Here is a 24,063-nt window from a genome sequence, read left to right on the forward strand (position 1 = left end):
TTGACTGTTTACAGTCTAGAAGTGTATTTATTCTGACAGAGAGAAATAAGGTTGACTGTTCACAGTCTAGAAGTGTATTTATTCTGATAGAGAAATAAGGTTGACTGTTTACAGTCTAGAAGTGTATTTATTCTGACAGAGAGAAATAAGGTTGACTGTTCACAGTCTAGAAGTGTATTTATTCTGATAGAGAAATAAGGTTGACTGTTCACAGTCTAGACGTGTATTTATTCTCAGAGAGAAATAAGGTTGACTGTTTACAGTCTAGAAGTGTATTTATTCTCAGAGAGAAATAAGGTTGACTGTTTACAGTCTAGAAGTGTATTTATTCTGACAGAGAGAAATAAGGTTGACTGTTCACAGTCTAGAAGTGTATTTATTCTGATAGAGAAATAAGGTTGACTGTTCACAGTCTAGACGTGTATTTATTCTCAGAGAGAAATACAATCTACTGTTTACAGTCCAGAAGGGTTTTAATCTGATTTAAATAAGGTTGACTGTTTACAGTCTAGAATATTTATGTTGTAAACTGTTGACATGAAACGTGTATGTTGTAAACTGTTGACATGAAACGTGTATGTTGTAAACTGTTGTGTGTAAAACCTTTCAGTTGTGTGGTTTGTGTACTCACATGGACCAGACGTCCACCTTGGGTCCGTACTTCTTGCGGGACAGTAGTTCTGGAGCAGCATAGGCTGGGCTCCCACACTGGGTACTGAACGGGTCTGAATAACCCAGGATTCCTGCACAGTTACTGAGACCAAAATCTACAGGAGAGGAGAGAGGTTCTGAATGTCATTTCGGAGGGGGGGTTTGAGAGAGAGAGAGAGAGAGAGAGAGAGAGACAGAGAGAGAGACAGAGAGACAGAGAGACAGAGAGAGAGAGAGAGAGAGAGAGAGAGAGAGAGAGAGAGAGAGAGAGAGAGAGAGAGAGAGAGACAGAGAGAGAGACAGAGAGAGAGAGAGATGTGTGTGGGTGTTTTACAACCCTTCTGTCTGTCAGTCACTTATTCATACCCCCACCCAACCACCCACCTTCCCTTCACGTGCCACCCCTGAAATATCCTGTTACTGTAGACTAGAGGTCTGTACCCCTGAAATATCCTGTTACTGTAGACTAGAGGTCTGCCCCCCCTGAAATATCCTGTTACTGTAGACTAGAGGTCTGTACCCCTGAAATATCCTGTTACTGGAGACTAGAGGTATGTACCCCTGAAATATCCTGTTACTGGAGACTAGAGGTCTGCCCCCCCTGAAATATCCTGTTACTGGAGACTAGAGGTCTGTACCCCTGAAATATCCTGTTACTGTAGACCAGAGGTCTGTACCCCTGAAATATCCTGTTACTGGAGGCTGGAGGTCTGTACCCCTGAAATATCCTGTTACTGTAGACTAGAGGTCTGTACCCCTGAAATATCCTGTTACTGGAGACTAGAGGTCTGCCCCCCCCCCCCTGAAATATCCTGTTACTGGAGACTAGAGGTCTGCCCCCCTGAAATATCCTGTTACTGTAGACTAGAGGTCTGCCCCCCCCCTGAAATATCCTGTTACTGGAGACTAGAGGTCTGCCCCCCCCTGAAATATCCTGTTACTGTAGACTAGAGGTCTGCCCCCCCTGAAATATCCTGTTACTGGAGACTAGAGGTCTGTACCCCTGAAATATCCTGTTACTGTAAACTAGAGGTCTGTATCCCTGAAATATCCTGTTACTGTAGACTAGAGGTCTGCCCCCCTGAAATATCCTGTTACTGTAGACTAGAGGTCTGCCCCCCCTGAAATATCCTGTTACTGTAGACTAGAGGTCTGCCTCCCTGAAATATCCTGTTACTGTAGACTAGAGGTCTGTACCCCCTGAAATATCCTGTTACTGTAGACTATAGGTCTGTACCCCTGAAATATCCTGTTACTGTAGACTAGAGGTCTGCCCCCCTGAAATATCCTGTTACTGTAGACTAGAGGTCTGTACCCCTGAAATATCCTGTTACTGTAGACTAGAGGTCTGTACCCCCTGAAATATCCTGTTACTGTAGACTATAGGTCTGTACCCCTGAAATATCCTGTTACTGTAGACTATAGGTCTGCCCCCCTGAAATATCCTGTTACTGTAGACTAGAGGTCTGTACCCCTGAAATATCCTGTTACTGGAGACTAGAGGTCTGCCCCCCCCTGAAATATCCTGTTACTGTAGACTAGAGGTCTGCCCCCCCTGAAATATCCTGTTACTGTAGACTAGAGGTCTGTACCCCTGAAATATCCTGTTACTGTAGACTAGAGGTCTGCCCCCCTGAAATATCCTGTTACTGTAGACTAGAGGTCTGTACCCCTGAAATATCATGTTACTGGAGACTAGAGGTCTGCCCCCCCCTGAAATATCCTGTTACTGTAGACTAGAGGTCTGCCCCCCATGAAATATCCTGTTACTGTAGACTAGAGGTCTGTACCCCTGAAATATCCTGTTACTGGAGACTAGAGGTCTGCCCCCCATGAAATATCCTGTTACTGTAGACTAGAGGTCTGCCCCCCATGAAATATCCTGTTACTGTAGACTAGAGGTCTGCCCCCCATGAAATATCCTGTTACTGGAGACTAGAGGTCTGCCCCCCCTGAAATATCCTGTTACTGTAGACTAGAGGTCTGCCCCCCATGAAATATCCTGTTACTGTAGACTAGAGGTCTGCCCCCCTGAAATATCCTGTTACTGGAGACTAGAGGTCTGCCCCCCCTGAAATATCCTGTTACTGGAGACTAGAGGTCTGTACCCCTGAAATATCCTGTTACTGGAGACTAGAGGTCTGCCCCCCATGAAATATCCTGTTACTGGAGACTAGAGGTCTGTACCCCTGAAATATCCTGTTACTGGAGACTAGAGGTCTTTACCCCTTGAAATATCCGGTTACTGGAGACTAGAGGTCTGCCCCCCCCCCTGAAATATCCTGTTACTGTAGACTAGAGGTCTGTACCCCTGAAATATCCTGTTACTGTAGACTAGAGGTCTGTACCCCTGAAATATCCTGTTACTGTAGACTAGAGGTCTGTACCCCTGAAATATCCTGTTACTGTAGACTAGAGGTCTGCCCCCCATGAAATATCCTGTTACTGGAGACTAGAGGTCTGCCCCCCATGAAATATCCTGTTACTGTAGACTAGAGGTCTGCCCCCCCTGAAATATCCTGTTACTGTAGACTAGAGGTCTGTACCCCTGAAATATCCTGTTACTGTAGACTAGAGGTCTGTACCCCTGAAATATCCTGTTACTGTAGACTAGAGGTCTGTACCCCTGAAATATCCTGTTACTGTAGACTAGAGGTCTGTACCCCTGAAATATCCTGTTACTGGAGACTAGAGGTCTGCCCCCCCCTGAAATATCCTGTTACTGTAGACTAGAGGTCTGCCCCCCCTGAAATATCCTGTTACTGTAGACTAGAGGTCTGTACCCCTGAAATATCCTGTTACTGTAGACTAGAGGTCTGCCCCCCTGAAATATCCTGTTACTGTAGACTAGAGGTCTGTACCCCTGAAATATCATGTTACTGGAGACTAGAGGTCTGCCCCCCCCTGAAATATCCTGTTACTGTAGACTAGAGGTCTGCCCCCCATGAAATATCCTGTTACTGTAGACTAGAGGTCTGTACCCCTGAAATATCCTGTTACTGGAGACTAGAGGTCTGCCCCCCATGAAATATCCTGTTACTGTAGACTAGAGGTCTGCCCCCCATGAAATATCCTGTTACTGTAGACTAGAGGTCTGCCCCCCATGAAATATCCTGTTACTGGAGACTAGAGGTCTGCCCCCCCTGAAATATCCTGTTACTGTAGACTAGAGGTCTGCCCCCCATGAAATATCCTGTTACTGTAGACTAGAGGTCTGCCCCCCTGAAATATCCTGTTACTGGAGACTAGAGGTCTGCCCCCCCTGAAATATCCTGTTACTGGAGACTAGAGGTCTGTACCCCTGAAATATCCTGTTACTGGAGACTAGAGGTCTGCCCCCCATGAAATATCCTGTTACTGGAGACTAGAGGTCTGTACCCCTGAAATATCCTGTTACTGGAGACTAGAGGTCTTTACCCCTTGAAATATCCGGTTACTGGAGACTAGAGGTCTGCCCCCCCCCCTGAAATATCCTGTTACTGTAGACTAGAGGTCTGTACCCCTGAAATATCCTGTTACTGTAGACTAGAGGTCTGTACCCCTGAAATATCCTGTTACTGTAGACTAGAGGTCTGTACCCCTGAAATATCCTGTTACTGTAGACTAGAGGTCTGCCCCCCATGAAATATCCTGTTACTGGAGACTAGAGGTCTGCCCCCCATGAAATATCCTGTTACTGTAGACTAGAGGTCTGCCCCCCCTGAAATATCCTGTTACTGTAGACTAGAGGTCTGTACCCCTGAAATATCCTGTTACTGTAGACTAGAGGTCTGTACCCCTGAAATATCCTGTTACTGTAGACTAGAGGTCTGTACCCCTGAAATATCCTGTTACTGTAGACTAGAGGTCTGCCCCCCTGAAATATCCTGTTACTATAGATTAGAGGTCTGCCCCCCATGAAATATCCTGTTACTGTAGACTAGAGGTCTGTACCCCTGAAATATCCTGTTACTGTAGACTAGAGGTCTGTACCCCTGAAATATCCTGTTACTGTAGACTAGAGGTCTGTACCCCTGAAATATCCTGTTACTGTAGACTAGAGGTCTGTACCCCTGAAATATCCTGTTACTGTAGACTAGAGGTCTGTACCCCTGAAATATCCTGTTACTGTAGACTAGAGGTCTGCCCCCCCTGAAATATCCTGTTACTGTAGACTAGAGGTCTGTACCCCTGAAATATCCTGTTACTGTAGACTAGAGGTCTGCCCCCCTGAAATATCCTGTTACTATAGATTAGAGGTCTGCCCCCCATGAAATATCCTGTTACTGTAGACTAGAGGTATGTACCCCTGTAATATACTGTTACTGTAGACAAGAGGTCTGTACCCCTGAAATATCCTGTTACTGTAGACTAGAGGTCTGTACCCCTGAAATATCCTGTTACTGTAGACTAGAGGTCTGCCCCCTGAAATATCCTGTTACTATAGATTAGAGGTCTGCCCCCCATGAAATATCCTGTTACTGTAGACTAGAGGTATGTACCCCTGAAATATCCTGTTACTGTAGACTAGAGGTCTGTACCCCTGAAATATCCTGTTACTGTAGACTAGAGGTCTGCCCCCCCTGAAATATCCTGTTACTGTAGACTAGAGGTCTGTCCCCCCTGAAATATCCTGTTACTGTAGACTAGAGGTCTGCCCCCTCCCCCTGAAATATCCTGTTACTGGAGACTAGAGGTCTGCCCCCCATGAAATATCCTGTTACTGTAGACTAGAGGTCTGCCCCCCATGAAATATCATGTTACTGGAGACTAGAGGTGTGCCCCCCATGAAATATCGTGTTACTGTAGACTAGAGGTCTGCCCCTCCTGAAATATCCTGTTACTGTAGACTAGAGGTCTGTACCCCTGAAATATCCTGTTACTGTAGACTAGAGGTCTGTACCCCTGAAATATCCTGTTACTGTTGACTAGAGGTCTGTACCCCTGAAATATCCTGTTACTGTAGACTAGAGGTCTGCCCCCCTGAAATATCCTGTTACTATAGATTAGAGGTCTGCCCCCCATGAAATATCCTGTTACTGTAGACTAGAGGTCTGTACCCCTGAAATATCCTGTTACTGTAGACTAGAGGTCTGTACCCCTGAAATATCCTGTTACTGTAGACTAGAGGTCTGTACCCCTGAAATATCCTGTTACTGTAGACTAGAGGTCTGTACCCCTGAAATATCCTGTTACTGTAGACTAGAGATCTGTACCCCTGAAATATCCTGTTACTGTAGACTAGAGGTCTGCCCCCCCTGAAATATCCTGTTACTGTAGACTAGAGGTCTGTACCCCTGAAATATCCTGTTACTGTAGACTAGAGGTCTGCCCCCCTGAAATATCCTGTTACTATAGATTAGAGGTCTGCCCCCCATGAAATATCCTGTTACTGTAGACTAGAGGTATGTACCCCTGAAATATCCTGTTACTGTAGACTAGAGGTCTGTACCCCTGAAATATCCTGTTACTGTAGACTAGAGGTCTGCCCCCCCCTGAAATATCCTGTTACTGTAGACTAGAGGTCTGTCCCCCCTGAAATATCCTGTTACTGTAGACTAGAGGTCTGCCCCCTCCCCCTGAAATATCCTGTTACTGGAGACTAGAGGTCTGCCCCCCATGAAATATCCTGTTACTGTAGACTAGAGGTCTGCCCCCTCCCCCTGAAATATCCTGTTACTGGAGACTAGAGGTCTGCCCCCCATGAAATATCCTGTTACTGTAGACTAGAGGTCTGCCCCCCATGAAATATCATGTTACTGGAGACTAGAGGTGTGCCCCCCATGAAATATCCTGTTACTGTAGACTAGAGGTCTGCCCCCCCTGAAATATCCTGTTACTGTAGACTAGAGGTCTGTACCCCTGAAATATCCTGTTACTGTAGACTAGAGGTCTGTACCCCTGAAATATCCTGTTACTGTTGACTAGAGGTCTGTACCCCTGAAATATCCTGTTACTGTAGACTAGAGGTCTGCCCCCCTGAAATATCCTGTTACTATAGATTAGAGGTCTGCCCCCCATGAAATATCCTGTTACTGTAGACTAGAGGTCTGTACCCCTGAAATATCCTGTTACTGTAGACAAGAGGTCTGTACCCCTGAAATATCCTGTTACTGTAGACTAGAGGTCTGTACCCCTGAAATATCCTGTTACTGTAGACTAGAGGTCTGTACCCCTGAAATATCCTGTTACTGTAGACTAGAGGTCTGTACCCCTGAAATATCCTGTTACTGTAGACTAGAGGTCTGTACCCCTGAAATATCCTGTTACTGGAGACTAGAGGTCTGTACCCCTGAAATATCCTGTTACTGTAGACTAGAGGTCTGCCCCCCCTGAAATATCCTGTTACTGTAGACTAGAGGTCTGTACCCCTGAAATATCCTGTTACTGTAGACTAGAGGTCTGCCCCCCATGAAATATCCTGTTACTGTAGACTAGAGGTCTGTACCCCTGAAATATCCTGTTACTGTAGACTAGAGGTCTGTACCCCTGAAATATCCTGTTACTGTAGACTAGAGGTCTGTACCCCTGAAATATCCTGTTACTGTAGACTAGAGGTCTGTACCCCTGAAATATCCTGTTACTGTAGACTAGAGGTCTGTACCCCTGAAATATCCTGTTACTGTAGACTAGAGGTCTGCCCCCTGAAATATCCTGTTACTATAGATTAGAGGTCTGCCCCCCATGAAATATCCTGTTACTGTAGACTAGAGGTATGTACCCCTGAAATATCCTGTTACTGTAGACTAGAGGTCTGTACCCCCTGAAATATCCTGTTACTGTAGACTAGAGGTCTGCCCCCCTGAAATATCCTGTTACTGTAGACTAGAGGTCTGTACCCCTGAAATATCCTGTTACTGGAGACTAGAGGTCTGCCCCCCCTGAAATATCCTGTTACTGTAGTCTAGAGGTCTGCCCCCCTGAAATATCCTGTTACTGTAGATTAGAGGTCTGCCACCCCTGAAATATCCTGTTACTGGAGACTGGAGGTCTGTACCCCTGAAATATCCTGTTACTGTAGACTAGAGGTCTGTACCCCTGAAATATCCTGTTACTGTAGACTAGAGGTCTGCCCCCCCTGAAATATCCTGTTACTGTAGACTAGAGGTCTGCCCCCCCTGAAAGATCCTGTTACTGTAGATTAGAGGTCTGTACCCCTGAAATATCCTGTTACTGTAGACTAGAGGTCTGCCCCCCATGAAATATCATGTTACTGGAGACTAGAGGTGTGCCCCCCATGAAATATCGTGTTACTGTAGACTAGAGGTCTGCCCCTCCTGAAATATCCTGTTACTGTAGACTAGAGGTCTGTACCCCTGAAATATCCTGTTACTGTAGACTAGAGGTCTGTACCCCTGAAATATCCTGTTACTGTTGACTAGAGGTCTGTACCCCTGAAATATCCTGTTACTGTAGACTAGAGGTCTGCCCCCCTGAAATATCCTGTTACTATAGATTAGAGGTCTGCCCCCCATGAAATATCCTGTTACTGTAGACTAGAGGTCTGTACCCCTGAAATATCCTGTTACTGTAGACTAGAGGTCTGTACCCCTGAAATATCCTGTTACTGTAGACTAGAGGTCTGTACCCCTGAAATATCCTGTTACTGTAGACTAGAGGTCTGTACCCCTGAAATATCCTGTTACTGTAGACTAGAGATCTGTACCCCTGAAATATCCTGTTACTGTAGACTAGAGGTCTGCCCCCCCTGAAATATCCTGTTACTGTAGACTAGAGGTCTGTACCCCTGAAATATCCTGTTACTGTAGACTAGAGGTCTGCCCCCCTGAAATATCCTGTTACTATAGATTAGAGGTCTGCCCCCCATGAAATATCCTGTTACTGTAGACTAGAGGTATGTACCCCTGAAATATACTGTTACTGTAGACAAGAGGTCTGTACCCCTGAAATATCCTGTTACTGTAGACTAGAGGTCTGTACCCCTGAAATATCCTGTTACTGTAGACTAGAGGTCTGCCCCCTGAAATATCCTGTTACTATAGATTAGAGGTCTGCCCCCCATGAAATATCCTGTTACTGTAGACTAGAGGTATGTACCCCTGAAATATCCTGTTACTGTAGACTAGAGGTCTGTACCCCTGAAATATCCTGTTACTGTAGACTAGAGGTCTGCCCCCCCCTGAAATATCCTGTTACTGTAGACTAGAGGTCTGTCCCCCCTGAAATATCCTGTTACTGTAGACTAGAGGTCTGCCCCCTCCCCCTGAAATATCCTGTTACTGGAGACTAGAGGTCTGCCCCCCATGAAATATCCTGTTACTGTAGACTAGAGGTCTGCCCCCCATGAAATATCATGTTACTGGAGACTAGAGGTGTGCCCCCCATGAAATATCCTGTTACTGTAGACTAGAGGTCTGCCCCCCCTGAAATATCCTGTTACTGTAGACTAGAGGTCTGTACCCCTGAAATATCCTGTTACTGTAGACTAGAGGTCTGTACCCCTGAAATATCCTGTTACTGTTGACTAGAGGTCTGTACCCCTGAAATATCCTGTTACTGTAGACTAGAGGTCTGCCCCCCTGAAATATCCTGTTACTATAGATTAGAGGTCTGCCCCCCATGAAATATCCTGTTACTGTAGACTAGAGGTCTGTACCCCTGAAATATCCTGTTACTGTAGACAAGAGGTCTGTACCCCTGAAATATCCTGTTACTGTAGACTAGAGGTCTGTACCCCTGAAATATCCTGTTACTGTAGACTAGAGGTCTGTACCCCTGAAATATCCTGTTACTGTAGACTAGAGGTCTGTACCCCTGAAATATCCTGTTACTGTAGACTAGAGGTCTGTACCCCTGAAATATCCTGTTACTGGAGACTAGAGGTCTGTACCCCTGAAATATCCTGTTACTGTAGACTAGAGGTCTGCCCCCCCTGAAATATCCTGTTACTGTAGACTAGAGGTCTGTACCCCTGAAATATCCTGTTACTGTAGACTAGAGGTCTGCCCCCCATGAAATATCCTGTTACTGTAGACTAGAGGTCTGTACCCCTGAAATATCCTGTTACTGTAGACTAGAGGTCTGTACCCCTGAAATATCCTGTTACTGTAGACTAGAGGTCTGTACCCCTGAAATATCCTGTTACTGTAGACTAGAGGTCTGTACCCCTGAAATATCCTGTTACTGTAGACTAGAGGTCTGTACCCCTGAAATATCCTGTTACTGTAGACTAGAGGTCTGCCCCCTGAAATATCCTGTTACTATAGATTAGAGGTCTGCCCCCCATGAAATATCCTGTTACTGTAGACTAGAGGTATGTACCCCTGAAATATCCTGTTACTGTAGACTAGAGGTCTGTACCCCCTGAAATATCCTGTTACTGTAGACTAGAGGTCTGCCCCCCTGAAATATCCTGTTACTGTAGACTAGAGGTCTGTACCCCTGAAATATCCTGTTACTGGAGACTAGAGGTCTGCCCCCCCTGAAATATCCTGTTACTGTAGTCTAGAGGTCTGCCCCCCTGAAATATCCTGTTACTGTAGATTAGAGGTCTGCCACCCCTGAAATATCCTGTTACTGGAGACTGGAGGTCTGTACCCCTGAAATATCCTGTTACTGTAGACTAGAGGTCTGTACCCCTGAAATATCCTGTTACTGTAGACTAGAGGTCTGCCCCCCCTGAAATATCCTGTTACTGTAGACTAGAGGTCTGCCCCCCCTGAAAGATCCTGTTACTGTAGATTAGAGGTCTGTACCCCTGAAATATCCTGTTACTGTAGACTAGAGGTCTGCCCCCCATGAAATATTCTGTTACTGGAGACTAGAGGTATGTACCCCTGAAATATCCTGTTACTGTAGACTAGAGGTCTGTACCCCTGAAATATCCTGTTACTGTAGACTAGAGGTCTGCCCCCCTGAAATATCCTGTTACTATAGATTAGAGGTCTGCCCCCCATGAAATATCCTGTTACTGTAGACTAGAGGTATGTACCCCTGAAATATCCTGTTACTGTAGACTAGAGGTCTGTACCCCTGAAATATCCTGTTACTGTAGACTAGAGGTCTGTACCCCTGAAATATCCTGTTACTGTAGACTAGAGGTCTGTACCCCTGAAATATCCTGTTACTGTAGACTAGAGGTCTGCCCCCTGAAATATCCTGTTACTATAGATTAGAGGTCTGCCCCCCATGAAATATCCTGTTACTGTAGACTAGAGGTATGTACCCCTGAAATATCCTGTTACTGTAGACTAGAGGTCTGTACCCCCTGAAATATCCTGTTACTGTAGACTAGAGGTCTGTATCCCTGAAATATCCTGTTACTGTAGACCAGAGGTCTGTACCCCTGAAATATCCTGTTACTGTAGACTAGAGGTCTTCCCCCCATGAAATATCCTGTTACTGTAGACTAGAGGTCTGTACCCCTGAAATATCCTGTTACTGTAGACTAGAGATCTGTACCCCTGAAATATCCTGTTACTGTAGACTAGAGGTCTGTACCCCTGAAATATCCTGTTACTGTAGACTAGAGGTCTGTACCCCTGAAATATCCTGTTACTGTAGACTAGAGGTCTGCCCCCCCTGAAATATCCTGTTACTGTAGACTAGAGGTCTGCCCCCCCTGAAAGATCCTGTTACTGTAGATTAGAGGTCTGTACCCCTGAAATATCCTGTTACTGTAGACTAGAGGTCTGCCCCCCATGAAATATCCTGTTACTGGAGACTAGAGGTCTGTACCCCTGAAATATCCTGTTACTGTAGACTAGAGGTCTGTACCCCTGAAATATCCTGTTACTGTAGACTAGAGGTCTGCCCCCCTGAAATATCCTGTTACTATAGATTAGAGGTCTGCCCCCCATGAAATATCCTGTTACTGTAGACTAGAGGTATGTACCCCTGAAATATCCTGTTACTGTAGACTAGAGGTCTGTACCCCTGAAATATCCTGTTACTGTAGACTAGAGGTCTGTACCCCTGAAATATCCTGTTACTGTAGACTAGAGGTCTGTACCCCTGAAATATCCTGTTACTGTAGACTAGAGGTCTGCCCCCTGAAATATCCTGTTACTATAGATTAGAGGTCTGCCCCCCATGAAATATCCTGTTACTGTAGACTAGAGGTATGTACCCCTGAAATATCCTGTTACTGTAGACTAGAGGTCTGTACCCCCTGAAATATCCTGTTACTGTAGACTAGCGGTCTGCCCCCCTGAAATATCCTGTTACTGTAGACTAGAGGTCTGTACCCCTGAAATATCCTGTTACTGGAGACTAGAGGTCTGCCCCCCCTGAAATATCCTGTTACTGTAGTCTAGAGGTCTGCCCCCCTGAAATATCCTGTTACTGTAGATTAGAGGTCTGCCACCCCTGAAATATCCTGTTACTGGAGACTGGAGGTCTGTACCCCTGAAATATCCTGTTACTGTAGACTAGAGGTCTGTACCCCTGAAATATCCTGTTACTGTAGACTAGAGGTCTGCCCCCCTGAAATATCCTGTTACTGTAGATTAGAGGTCTGCCACCCCTGAAATATCCTGTTACTGGAGACTAGAGGTCTGTACCCATGAAATATCCTGTTACTGTAGACTAGAGATCTGTACCCCTGAAATATCCTGTTACTGTAGACTAGAGGTCTGTACCCCTGAAATATCCTGTTACTGTAGACTAGAGGTCTGTACCCTTGAAATATCCTGTTACTGTAGACTAGAGGTCTGCCCCCCCCTGAAATATCCTGTTACTGTAGACTAGAGGTCTGTCCCCCCTGAAATATCCTGTTACTGTAGACTAGAGGTCTGCCCCCCCCCCCCTGAAATATCCTGTTACTGGAGACTAGAGGTCTGCCCCCCATGAAATATCCTGTTACTGTAGACTAGAGGTCTGCCCCCCATGAAATATCCTGTTACTGGAGACTAGAGGTCTGTACCCCTGAAATATCCTGTTACTGTAGACTAGAGGTCTGCCCCCCCATGAAATATCCTGTTACTGTAGACTAGAGGTCTGTACCCCTGAAATATCCTGTTACTGGAGACTAGAGGTCTGTACCCCCTGAAATATCCTGTTACTGTAGACTAGAGGTCTGTACCCCTGAAATATCCTGTTACTGTAGACTAGAGGTCTGCCCCCCATGAAATATCCTGTTACTGGAGACTAGAGGTCTGCCCCCCTGAAATATCCTGTTACTCTAGACTAGAGGTCTGCCCCCCCTGAAATATCCTGTTACTGTAGACTAGAGGTCTGTACCCCTGAAATATCCTGTTACTGGAGACTAGAGGTCTGCCCCCCCTGAAATATCCTGTTACTGTAGACTAGAGGTCTGTACCCCTGAAATATCCTGTTACTGTAGACTAGAGGTCTGTACCCCTGAAATATCCTGTTACTGTAGACTAGAGGTCTGCCCCCCCTGAAATATCCTGTTACTGGAGACTAGAGGTCTGCCCCCCCTGAAATATCCTGTTACTGTAGACTAGAGGTCTGTACGCCTGAAATATCCTGTTACTGTAGACTAGAGGTATGTACCCCTGAAATATCCTGTTACTGTAGACTAGAGGTCTGTACCCCTGAAATATCCTGTTACTGGAGACTAGAGGTCTGCCCCCCCTGAAATATCCTGTTACTGTAGACTAGAGGTCTGTACCCCTGAAATATCCTGTTACTGTAGACTAGAGGTCTGTACCCCTGAAATATCCTGTTACTGTAGACTAGAGGTCTGCCCCCCCTGAAATATCCTGTTACTGGAGACTAGAGGTCTGCCCCCCCTGAAATATCCTGTTACTGTAGACTAGAGGTCTGTACGCCTGAAATATCCTGTTACTGTAGACTAGAGGTATGTACCCCTGAAATATCCTGTTACTGTAGACTAGAGGTCTGTACCCCTGAAATATCCTGTTACTGTAGACTAGAGGTCTGTACCCCTGAAATATCCTGTTACTGGAGACTAGAGGTCTGCCCCCCCTGAAATATCCTGTTACTGTAGACTAGAGGTCTGTACCCCTGAAATATCCTGTTACTGTAGACTAGAGGTCTGTACCCCTGAAATATCCTGTTACTGTAGACTAGAGGTCTGCCCCCCCCTGAAATATCCTGTTACTGTAGACTAGAGGTCTGTCCCCCCTGAAATATCCTGTTACTGTAGACTAGAGGTCTGCCCCCCCCCCTGAAATATCCTGTTACTGGAGACTAGAGGTCTGCCCCCCATGAAATATCCTGTTACTGGAGACTAGAGGTCTGTACCCCTGAAATATCCTGTTACTGTAGACTAGAGGTCTGTACCCCTGAAATATCCTGTTACTGGAGACTAGAGGTCTGTACCCCCTGAAATATCCTGTTACTGTGGACTAGAGGTCTGTACCCCTGAAATATCCTGTTACTGTAGACTAGAGGTATGTACCCCTGAAATATCCTGTTACTGTAGACTAGAGGTCTGTACCCCTGAAATATCCTGTTACTGGAGACTAGAGGTCTGTACCCCTGAAATATCCTGTTACTGTAGACTAGAGGTCTGTACCCCTGAAATATCCTGTTACTGTAGACTAGAAGTCTGCCCCCCTGAAATATCCTGTTACTATAGATTAGAGGTCTGCCCCCCATGAAATATCCTGTTACCGTAGACTAGAGGTATGTACCCCTGAAATATCCTGTTACTGTAGACTAGAGATCTGTACCCCTGAAATATCATGTTACTGTAGACTAGAGGTCTGCCCCCCCTGAAATATCCTGTTACTGGAGACTAGAGGTCTGCCCCCCCTGAAATATCCTGTTACTGTAGACTAGAGGTCTGTACCCCTGAAATATCCTGTTACTGGAGGCTAGAGGTCTGCCCCCCCTGAAATATCCTGTTACTGGAGACTAGAGGTCTGTACCCCTGAAATATCCTGTTACTGTAGACTAGAGGTCTGCCCCCCCCCCCCCCCCCCCGAAATATCCTGTCACTGTAGACTAGAGGTCTGTACCCCTGAAATATCCTGTTACTGGAGACTAGAGGTCTGCCCCCCCTGAAATATCCTGTTACTGTAGTCTAGAGGTCTGCCCCACTGAAATATCCTGTTACTGTAGACTATAGGTCTGTACCCCTGAAATATCCTGTTACTGTAGACTAGAGGTCTGTATCCCTGAAATATCCTGTTACTGGAGACTGGAGGTCTGTACCCCTGAAATATCCTGTTACTGGAGACTAGAGGTCTGCCCCCCCTGAAATATCCTGTTACTGTAGTCTAGAGGTCTGCCCCCCTGAAATATCCTGTTACTGTAGATTAGAGGTCTGCCACCCCTGAAATATCCTGTTACTGGAGACTGGAGGTCTGTACCCCTGAAATATCCTGTTACTGTAGACTAGAGGTCTGTACCCCTGAAATATCCTGTTACTGTAGACTAGAGGTCTGCCCCCCTGAAATATCCTGTTACTGTAGATTAGAGGTCTGCCACCCCTGAAATATCCTGTTACTGGAGACTAGAGGTCTGTACCCATGAAATATCCTGTTACTGTAGACTAGAGATCTGTACCCCTGAAATATCCTGTTACTGTAGACTAGAGGTCTGTACCCCTGAAATATCCTGTTACTGTAGACTAGAGGTCTGTACCCTTGAAATATCCTGTTACTGTAGACTAGAGGTCTGCCCCCCCCTGAAATATCCTGTTACTGTAGACTAGAGGTCTGTCCCCCCTGAAATATCCTGTTACTGTAGACTAGAGGTCTGCCCCCCCCCCCCTGAAATATCCTGTTACTGGAGACTAGAGGTCTGCCCCCCATGAAATATCCTGTTACTGTAGACTAGAGGTCTGCCCCCCATGAAATATCCTGTTACTGGAGACTAGAGGTCTGTACCCCTGAAATATCCTGTTACTGTAGACTAGAGGTCTGCCCCCCCATGAAATATCCTGTTACTGTAGACTAGAGGTCTGTACCCCTGAAATATCCTGTTACTGGAGACTAGAGGTCTGTACCCCCTGAAATATCCTGTTACTGTAGACTAGAGGTCTGTACCCCTGAAATATCCTGTTACTGTAGACTAGAGGTCTGCCCCCCATGAAATATCCTGTTACTGGAGACTAGAGGTCTGCCCCCCTGAAATATCCTGTTACTCTAGACTAGAGGTCTGCCCCCCCTGAAATATCCTGTTACTGTAGACTAGAGGTCTGTACCCCTGAAATATCCTGTTACTGGAGACTAGAGGTCTGCCCCCCCTGAAATATCCTGTTACTGTAGACTAGAGGTCTGTACCCCTGAAATATCCTGTTACTGTAGACTAGAGGTCTGTACCCCTGAAATATCCTGTTACTGTAGACTAGAGGTCTGCCCCCCCTGAAATATCCTGTTACTGGAGACTAGAGGTCTGCCCCCCCTGAAATATCCTGTTACTGTAGACTAGAGGTCTGTACGCCTGAAATATCCTGTTACTGTAGACTAGAGGTATGTACCCCTGAAATATCCTGTTACTGTAGACTAGAGGTCTGTACCCCTGAAATATCCTGTTACTGGAGACTAGAGGTCTGCCCCCCCTGAAATATCCTGTTACTGTAGACTAGAGGTCTGTACCCCTGAAATATCCTGTTACTGTAGACTAGAGGTCTGTACCCCTGAAATATCCTGTTACTGTAGACTAGAGGTCTGCCCCCCCTGAAATATCCTGTTACTGGAGACTAGAGGTCTGCCCCCCCTGAAATATCCTGTTACTGTAGACTAGAGGTCTGTACGCCTGAAATATCCTGTTACTGTAGACTAGAGGTATGTACCCCTGAAATATCCTGTTACTGTAGACTAGAGGTCTGTACCCCTGAAATATCCTGTTACTGTAGACTAGAGGTCTGTACCCCTGAAATATCCTGTTACTGGAGACTAGAGGTCTGCCCCCCCTGAAATATCCTGTTACTGTAGACTAGAGGTCTGTACCCCTGAAATATCCTGTTACTGTAGACTAGAGGTCTGTACCCCTGAAATATCCTGTTACTGTAGACTAGAGGTCTGCCCCCCCCTGAAATATCCTGTTACTGTAGACTAGAGGTCTGTCCCCCCTGAAATATCCTGTTACTGTAGACTAGAGGTCTGCCCCCCCCCCTGAAATATCCTGTTACTGGAGACTAGAGGTCTGCCCCCCATGAAATATCCTGTTACTGGAGACTAGAGGTCTGTACCCCTGAAATATCCTGTTACTGTAGACTAGAGGTCTGTACCCCTGAAATATCCTGTTACTGGAGACTAGAGGTCTGTACCCCCTGAAATATCCTGTTACTGTGGACTAGAGGTCTGTACCCCTGAAATATCCTGTTACTGTAGACTAGAGGTATGTACCCCTGAAATATCCTGTTACTGTAGACTAGAGGTCTGTACCCCTGAAATATCCTGTTACTGGAGACTAGAGGTCTGTACCCCTGAAATATCCTGTTACTGTAGACTAGAGGTCTGTACCCCTGAAATATCCTGTTACTGTAGACTAGAAGTCTGCCCCCCTGAAATATCCTGTTACTATAGATTAGAGGTCTGCCCCCCATGAAATATCCTGTTACCGTAGACTAGAGGTATGTACCCCTGAAATATCCTGTTACTGTAGACTAGAGATCTGTACCCCTGAAATATCATGTTACTGTAGACTAGAGGTCTGCCCCCCCTGAAATATCCTGTTACTGGAGACTAGAGGTCTGCCCCCCCTGAAATATCCTGTTACTGTAGACTAGAGGTCTGTACCCCTGAAATATCCTGTTACTGGAGGCTAGAGGTCTGCCCCCCCTGAAATATCCTGTTACTGGAGACTAGAGGTCTGTACCCCTGAAATATCCTGTTACTGTAGACTAGAGGTCTGCCCCCCCCCCCCCCCCCCGAAATATCCTGTCACTGTAGACTAGAGGTCTGTACCCCTGAAATATCCTGTTACTGGAGACTAGAGGTCTGCCCCCCCTGAAATATCCTGTTACTGTAGTCTAGAGGTCTGCCCCACTGAAATATCCTGTTACTGTAGACTATAGGTCTGTACCCCTGAAATATCCTGTTACTGTAGACTAGAGGTCTGTATCCCTGAAATATCCTGTTACTGTAGACCAGAGGTCTGTACCCCTGAAATATCCTGTTACTGTAGACCAGAGGTCTGTACCCCTGAAATATCCTGTTACTGTAGACTAGAGGTCTGCCCCCCATGAAATATCCTGTTACTGTAGACTAGAGGTCTGTACCCCTGAAATATCCTGTTACTGTAGACTAGAGATCTGTACCCCTGAAATATCCTGTTACTGTAGACTAGAGGTCTGTACCCCTGAAATATCCTGTTACTGTAGACTAGAGGTCTGTACCCCTGAAATATCCTGTTACTGTAGACTAGAGGTCTGCCCCCCCTAAAATATCCTGTTACTGTAGACTAGAGGTCTGCCCCCCCTGAAAGATCCTGTTACTGTAGATTAGAGGTCTGTACCCCTGAAATATCCTGTTACTGTAGACTAGAGGTCTGCCCCCCATGAAATATCCTGTTACTGGAGACTAGACGTCTGTACCCCTGAAATATCCTGTTACTGTAGACTAGAGGTCTGCCCCCCCCCACCCTGAAATATCCTGTTACTGTAGACTAGAGGTCTGCCTCCCATGAAATATCCTGTTACTGTAGACTAGAGGTCTGTACCCCTGAAATATCCTGTTACTGTAGACTAGAGGTCTGTACCCCTGAAATATCCTGTTACTGGAGACTAGAGGACTGTACCCCTGAAATATCCTGTTACTGTAGACTAGAGGTCTGCCCCCCCTGAAATATCCTGTTACTGTAGACTAGAGGTCTGCCCCCCCTGAAATATCCTGTTACTGTAGACTAGAGGTCTGCCCCCCCCCCTGAAATATCCTGTTACTGGAGAGTAGAGGTCTGCCCCCCATGAAATATCCTGTTCCTGTAGACTAGAGGTCTGCCCCCCATGAAATATCCTGTTACTTGAGACTAGAGGTCTGTCCCCCATGAAATATCCTGTTACTGTAGACTAGAGGTCTGTACCCCTGAAATATCCTGTTACTGGAGACTAGAGGTCTGTACCCCTGAAATATCCTGTTACTGTAGACTAGAGGTCTGTACCCCTGAAATATCCTGTTACTGTAGACTAGAGGTCTGTACCCCTGAAATATCCTGTTACTGTAGACTAGAGGTCTTTACCCCTGAAATATCCTGTTACTGTAGACTAGAGGTCTGTACTCCTGAAATATCCTGTTACTGTAGACTAGAGGTATGTACCCCTGAAATATCCTGTTACTGTAGACTAGAGGTCTGCCCCCCCTGAAATATCCTGTTACTGGAGAATAGGGGTCTGCCCCCCATGAAATATCCTGTTACTGGAGACTAGAGGTCTGTACCCCTGAAATATCCTGTTACTGTAGACTAGAGGTCTGTACCCCTGAAATATCCTGTTACTGTAGACTAGAGGTCTGCCCCCCATGACATATCCTGTTACTGTAGACTAGAGGTCTGTACCCATGAAATATCCTGTTACTGTAGACTAGAGGTCTGCCCCCCTGAAATATCCTGTTACTGTAGATTAGAGGTCTGCCACCCCTGAAATATCCTGTTACTGGAGACTAGAGGTCTGTACCCCTGAAATATCCTGTTACTGTAGACTAGAGGTCTGTACCCCTGAAATATCCTGTTACTGGAGACTAGAGGTCTGTACCCCTGAAATATCCTGATACTGTAGACTAGAGGTCTGTACCCCTGAAATATCCTGTTACTGTAGACTAGAGGTCTGTACCCCTGAAATATCCTGTTACTGTAGACTAGAGGTCTGTACCCCTGAAATATCCTGTTACTGTAGATTAGATGTCTGTATCCCTGAAATATCCTGTTACTGTAGACCAGAGGTCTTTACCCCTGAAATATCCTGTTACTGTAGACTAGAGGTCTGTACCCCTGAAATATCCTGTTACTGTAGACTAGAGGTCTGCCCCCCATGAAATATCCTGTTACTGTAGACTAGAGGTCTGTACCCCTGAAATATCCTGTTACTGTAGACTAGAGGTCTGCCCCCCCTGAAATATCCTGTTACTGTAGACTAGAGGTCTGTACCCCTGAAATATCCTGTTACTGTAGATTAGAGGTCTGTACCCCTGAAATATACTGTTACTGTAGACTAGAGGTCTGCCTCCCCTGAAATATCCTGTTACTGGAGACTAGAGGTCTGCCCCCCCTGAAATATCCTGTTACTGTAGACTAGAGGTTTGTACCCCTGAAATATCCTGATACTGTAGACTAGAGGTCTGTACCCCTGAATTATCATGTTACTGTAGACTAGAGGTCTGTACCCCTGAAATATCCTGTTACTGTAGACTAGAGGTCTGCCCCCCCTGAAATATCATGTTACTGTAGACTAGAGGTCTGCCCCCCATGAAATATCCTGTTACTGTAGTCTAGAGGTCTGTACCCCTGAAATATCCTGTTACTGTAGACTAGAGATCTGTACCCCTGAAATATCCTGTTACTGGAGACTAGAGGTCTGCCCCCCATGAAATATCCTGTTACTGTAGACTAGAGGTCTGTACCCCTGAAATATCCTGTTACTGGAGACTAGAGGTCTGTACCCCTGAAATATCCTGTTACTGTAGACTAGAGGTCTGTACCCCTGAAATATCCTGTTACTGTAGACTAGAGGTCTGTACCCCTGAAATATCCTGTTACTGTAGACTAGAGGTCTTTACCCCTGAAATATCCTGTTACTGTAGACTAGAGGTCTGTACCCCTGAAATATCCTGTTACTGTAGACTAGAGGTATGTACCCCTGAAATATCCTGTTACTGTAGACTAGAGGTCTGCCCCCCCTGAAATATCCTGTTACTGGAGACTAGGGGTCTGCCCCCCATGAAATATCCTGTTACTGGAGACTAGAGGTCTGTACCCCTGAAATATCCTGTTACTGTAGACTAGAGGTCTGTACCCCTGAAATATTCTGTTACTGGAGACTAGAGGTCTGCCCCCCATGACATATCCTGTTACTGTAGACTAGAGGTCTGTACCCATGAAATATCCTGTTACTGTAGACTAGAGGTCTGTACCCCTGAAATATCCTGTTACTGTAGACTAGAGGTCTGCCCCCCCTGAAATATCCTGTTACTGGAGACTAGAGGTCTGCCCCCCCTGAAATATCCTGTTACTGTAGACTAGAGGTCTGTACGCCTGAAATATCCTGTTACTGTAGACTAGAGGTATGTACCCCTGAAATATCCTGTTACTGTAGACTAGAGGTCTGTACCCCTGAAATATCCTGTTACTGTAGACTAGAGGTCTGTCCCCCCTGAAATATCCTGTTACTGTAGACTAGAGGTATGTACCCCTGAAATATCCTGTTACTGTAGACTAGAGGTCTGTACCCCTGAAATATCCTGTTACTGGAGACTAGAGGTCTGCCCCCCCTGAAATATCCTGTTACTGTAGACTAGAGGTCTGTACCCCTGAAATATCCTGTTACTGTAGACTAGAGGTCTGTACCCCTGAAATATCCTGTTACTGTAGACTAGAGGTCTGCCCCCCCCTGAAATATCCTGTTACTGTAGACTAGAGGTCTGTCCCCCCTGAAATATCCTGTTACTGTAGACTAGAGGTCTGCCCCCCCCCCTGAAATATCCTGTTACTGGAGACTAGAGGTCTGCCCCCCATGAAATATCCTGTTACTGGAGACTAGAGGTCTGTACCCCTGAAATATCCTGTTACTGTAGACTAGAGGTCTGTACCCCTGAAATATCCTGTTACTGGAGACTAGAGGTCTGTACCCCCTGAAATATCCTGTTACTGTGGACTAGAGGTCTGTACCCCTGAAATATCCTGTTACTGTAGACTAGAGGTATGTACCCCTGAAATATCCTGTTACTGTAGACTAGAGGTCTGTACCCCTGAAATATCCTGTTACTGGAGACTAGAGGTCTGTACCCCTGAAATATCCTGTTACTGTAGACTAGAGGTCTGTACCCCTGAAATATCCTGTTACTGTAGACTAGAAGTCTGCCCCCCTGAAATATCCTGTTACTATAGATTAGAGGTCTGCCCCCCATGAAATATCCTGTTACCGTAGACTAGAGGTATGTACCCCTGAAATATCCTGTTACTGTAGACTAGAGATCTGTACCCCTGAAATATCATGTTACTGTAGACTAGAGGTCTGCCCCCCCTGAAATATCCTGTTACTGGAGACTAGAGGTCTGCCCCCCCTGAAATATCCTGTTACTGTAGACTAGAGGTCTGTACCCCTGAAATATCCTGTTACTGGAGGCTAGAGGTCTGCCCCCCCTGAAATATCCTGTTACTGGAGACTAGAGGTCTGTACCCCTGAAATATCCTGTTACTGGAGGCTAGAGGTCTGCCCCCCCTGAAATATCCTGTTACTGGAGACTAGAGGTCTGTACCCCTGAAATATCCTGTTACTGGAGACTAGAGGTCTGCCCCCCCTGAAATATCCTGTTACTGTAGTCTAGAGGTCTGCCCCACTGAAATATCCTGTTACTGTAGACTATAGGTCTGTACCCCTGAAATATCCTGTTACTGTAGACTAGAGGTCTGTATCCCTGAAATATCCTGTTACTGTAGACCAGAGGTCTGTACCCCTGAAATATCCTGTTACTGTAGACCAGAGGTCTGTACCCCTGAAATATCCTGTTACTGTAGACTAGAGGTCTGCCCCCCATGAAATATCCTGTTACTGTAGACTAGAGGTCTGTACCCCTGAAATATCCTGTTACTGTAGACTAGAGATCTGTACCCCTGAAATATCCTGTTACTGTAGACTAGAGATCTGTACCCCTGAAATATCCTGTTACTGTAGACTAGAGGTCTGTACCCCTGAAATATCCTGTTACTGTAGACTAGAGGTCTGCCCCCCCTAAAATATCCTGTTACTGTAGACTAGAGGTCTGCCCCCCCTGAAAGATCCTGTTACTGTAGATTAGAGGTCTGTACCCCTGAAATATCCTGTTACTGTAGACTAGAGGTCTGCCCCCCATGAAATATCCTGTTACTGGAGACTAGACGTCTGTACCCCTGAAATATCCTGTTACTGTAGACTAGAGGTCTGCCCCCCCCACCCTGAAATATCCTGTTACTGTAGACTAGAGGTCTGCCTCCCATGAAATATCCTGTTACTGTAGACTAGAGGTCTGTACCCCTGAAATATCCTGTTACTGTAGACTAGAGGTCTGTACCCCTGAAATATCCTGTTACTGGAGACTAGAGGACTGTACCCCTGAAATATCCTGTTACTGTAGACTAGAGGTCTGCCCCCCCTGAAATATCCTGTTACTGTAGACTAGAGGTCTGCCCCCCCTGAAATATCCTGTTACTGTAGACTAGAGGTCTGCCCCCCCCCCTGAAATATCCTGTTACTGGAGAGTAGAGGTCTGCCCCCCATGAAATATCCTGTTCCTGTAGACTAGAGGTCTGCCCCCCATGAAATATCCTGTTACTTGAGACTAGAGGTCTGTCCCCCATGAAATATCCTGTTACTGTAGACTAGAGGTCTGTACCCCTGAAATATCCTGTTACTGGAGACTAGAGGTCTGTACCCCTGAAATATCCTGTTACTGTAGACTAGAGGTCTGTACCCCTGAAATATCCTGTTACTGTAGACTAGAGGTCTGTACCCCTGAAATATCCTGTTACTGTAGACTAGAGGTCTTTACCCCTGAAATATCCTGTTACTGTAGACTAGAGGTCTGTACCCCTGAAATATCCTGTTACTGTAGACTAGAGGTATGTACCCCTGAAATATCCTGTTACTGTAGACTAGAGGTCTGCCCCCCCTGAAATATCCTGTTACTGGAGAATAGGGGTCTGCCCCCCATGAAATATCCTGTTACTGGAGACTAGAGGTCTGTACCCCTGAAATATCCTGTTACTGTAGACTAGAGGTCTGTACCCCTGAAATATCCTGTTACTGTAGACTAGAGGTCTGCCCCCCATGACATATCCTGTTACTGTAGACTAGAGGTCTGTACCCATGAAATATCCTGTTACTGTAGACTAGAGGTCTGCCCCCCTGAAATATCCTGTTCTGTAGATTAGAGGTCTGCCACCCCTGAAATATCCTGTTACTGGAGACTAGAGGTCTGTACCCCTGAAATATCCTGTTACTGTAGACTAGAGGTCTGTACCCCTGAAATATCCTGTTACTGTAGACTAGAGGTCTGTACCCCTGAAATATCCTGATACTGTAGACTAGAGGTCTGTACCCCTGAAATATCCTGTTACTGTAGACTAGAGGTCTGTACCCCTGAAATATCCTGTTACTGTAGACTAGAGGTCTGTACCCCTGAAATATCCTGTTACTGTAGATTAGATGTCTGTATCCCTGAAATATCCTGTTACTGTAGACCAGAGGTCTTTACCCCTGAAATATCCTGTTACTGTAGACTAGAGGTCTGTACCCCTGAAATATCCTGTTACTGTAGACTAGAGGTCTGCCCCCCATGAAATATCCTGTTACTGTAGACTAGAGGTCTGTACCCCTGAAATATCCTGTTACTGTAGACTAGAGGT

General features: G+C 45.9%; 1 pseudogene across 1 annotated transcript in view; it reads right to left on the reverse strand.

Annotated features, from left to right (window-relative positions):
- The window catches only part of LOC311121422 (hormonally up-regulated neu tumor-associated kinase homolog B-like), a 69,270-nt pseudogene that overhangs the window by 18,767 nt on the left and 26,440 nt on the right, over nt 1-24,063 (reverse strand). Inside the window, exon 5 of the transcript in view lies at nt 632-767. The product of the transcript in view is annotated as a hormonally up-regulated neu tumor-associated kinase homolog B-like (transcript). The remainder of the gene's footprint in view (nt 1-631; nt 768-24,063) is intronic.

Source organism: Coregonus lavaretus (genome assembly GCF_964263955.1).
Source record: "Coregonus lavaretus genome assembly, contig: HAP1_SCAFFOLD_405, whole genome shotgun sequence".
Lineage (NCBI taxonomy): Eukaryota > Metazoa > Chordata > Actinopteri > Salmoniformes > Salmonidae > Coregonus > Coregonus lavaretus.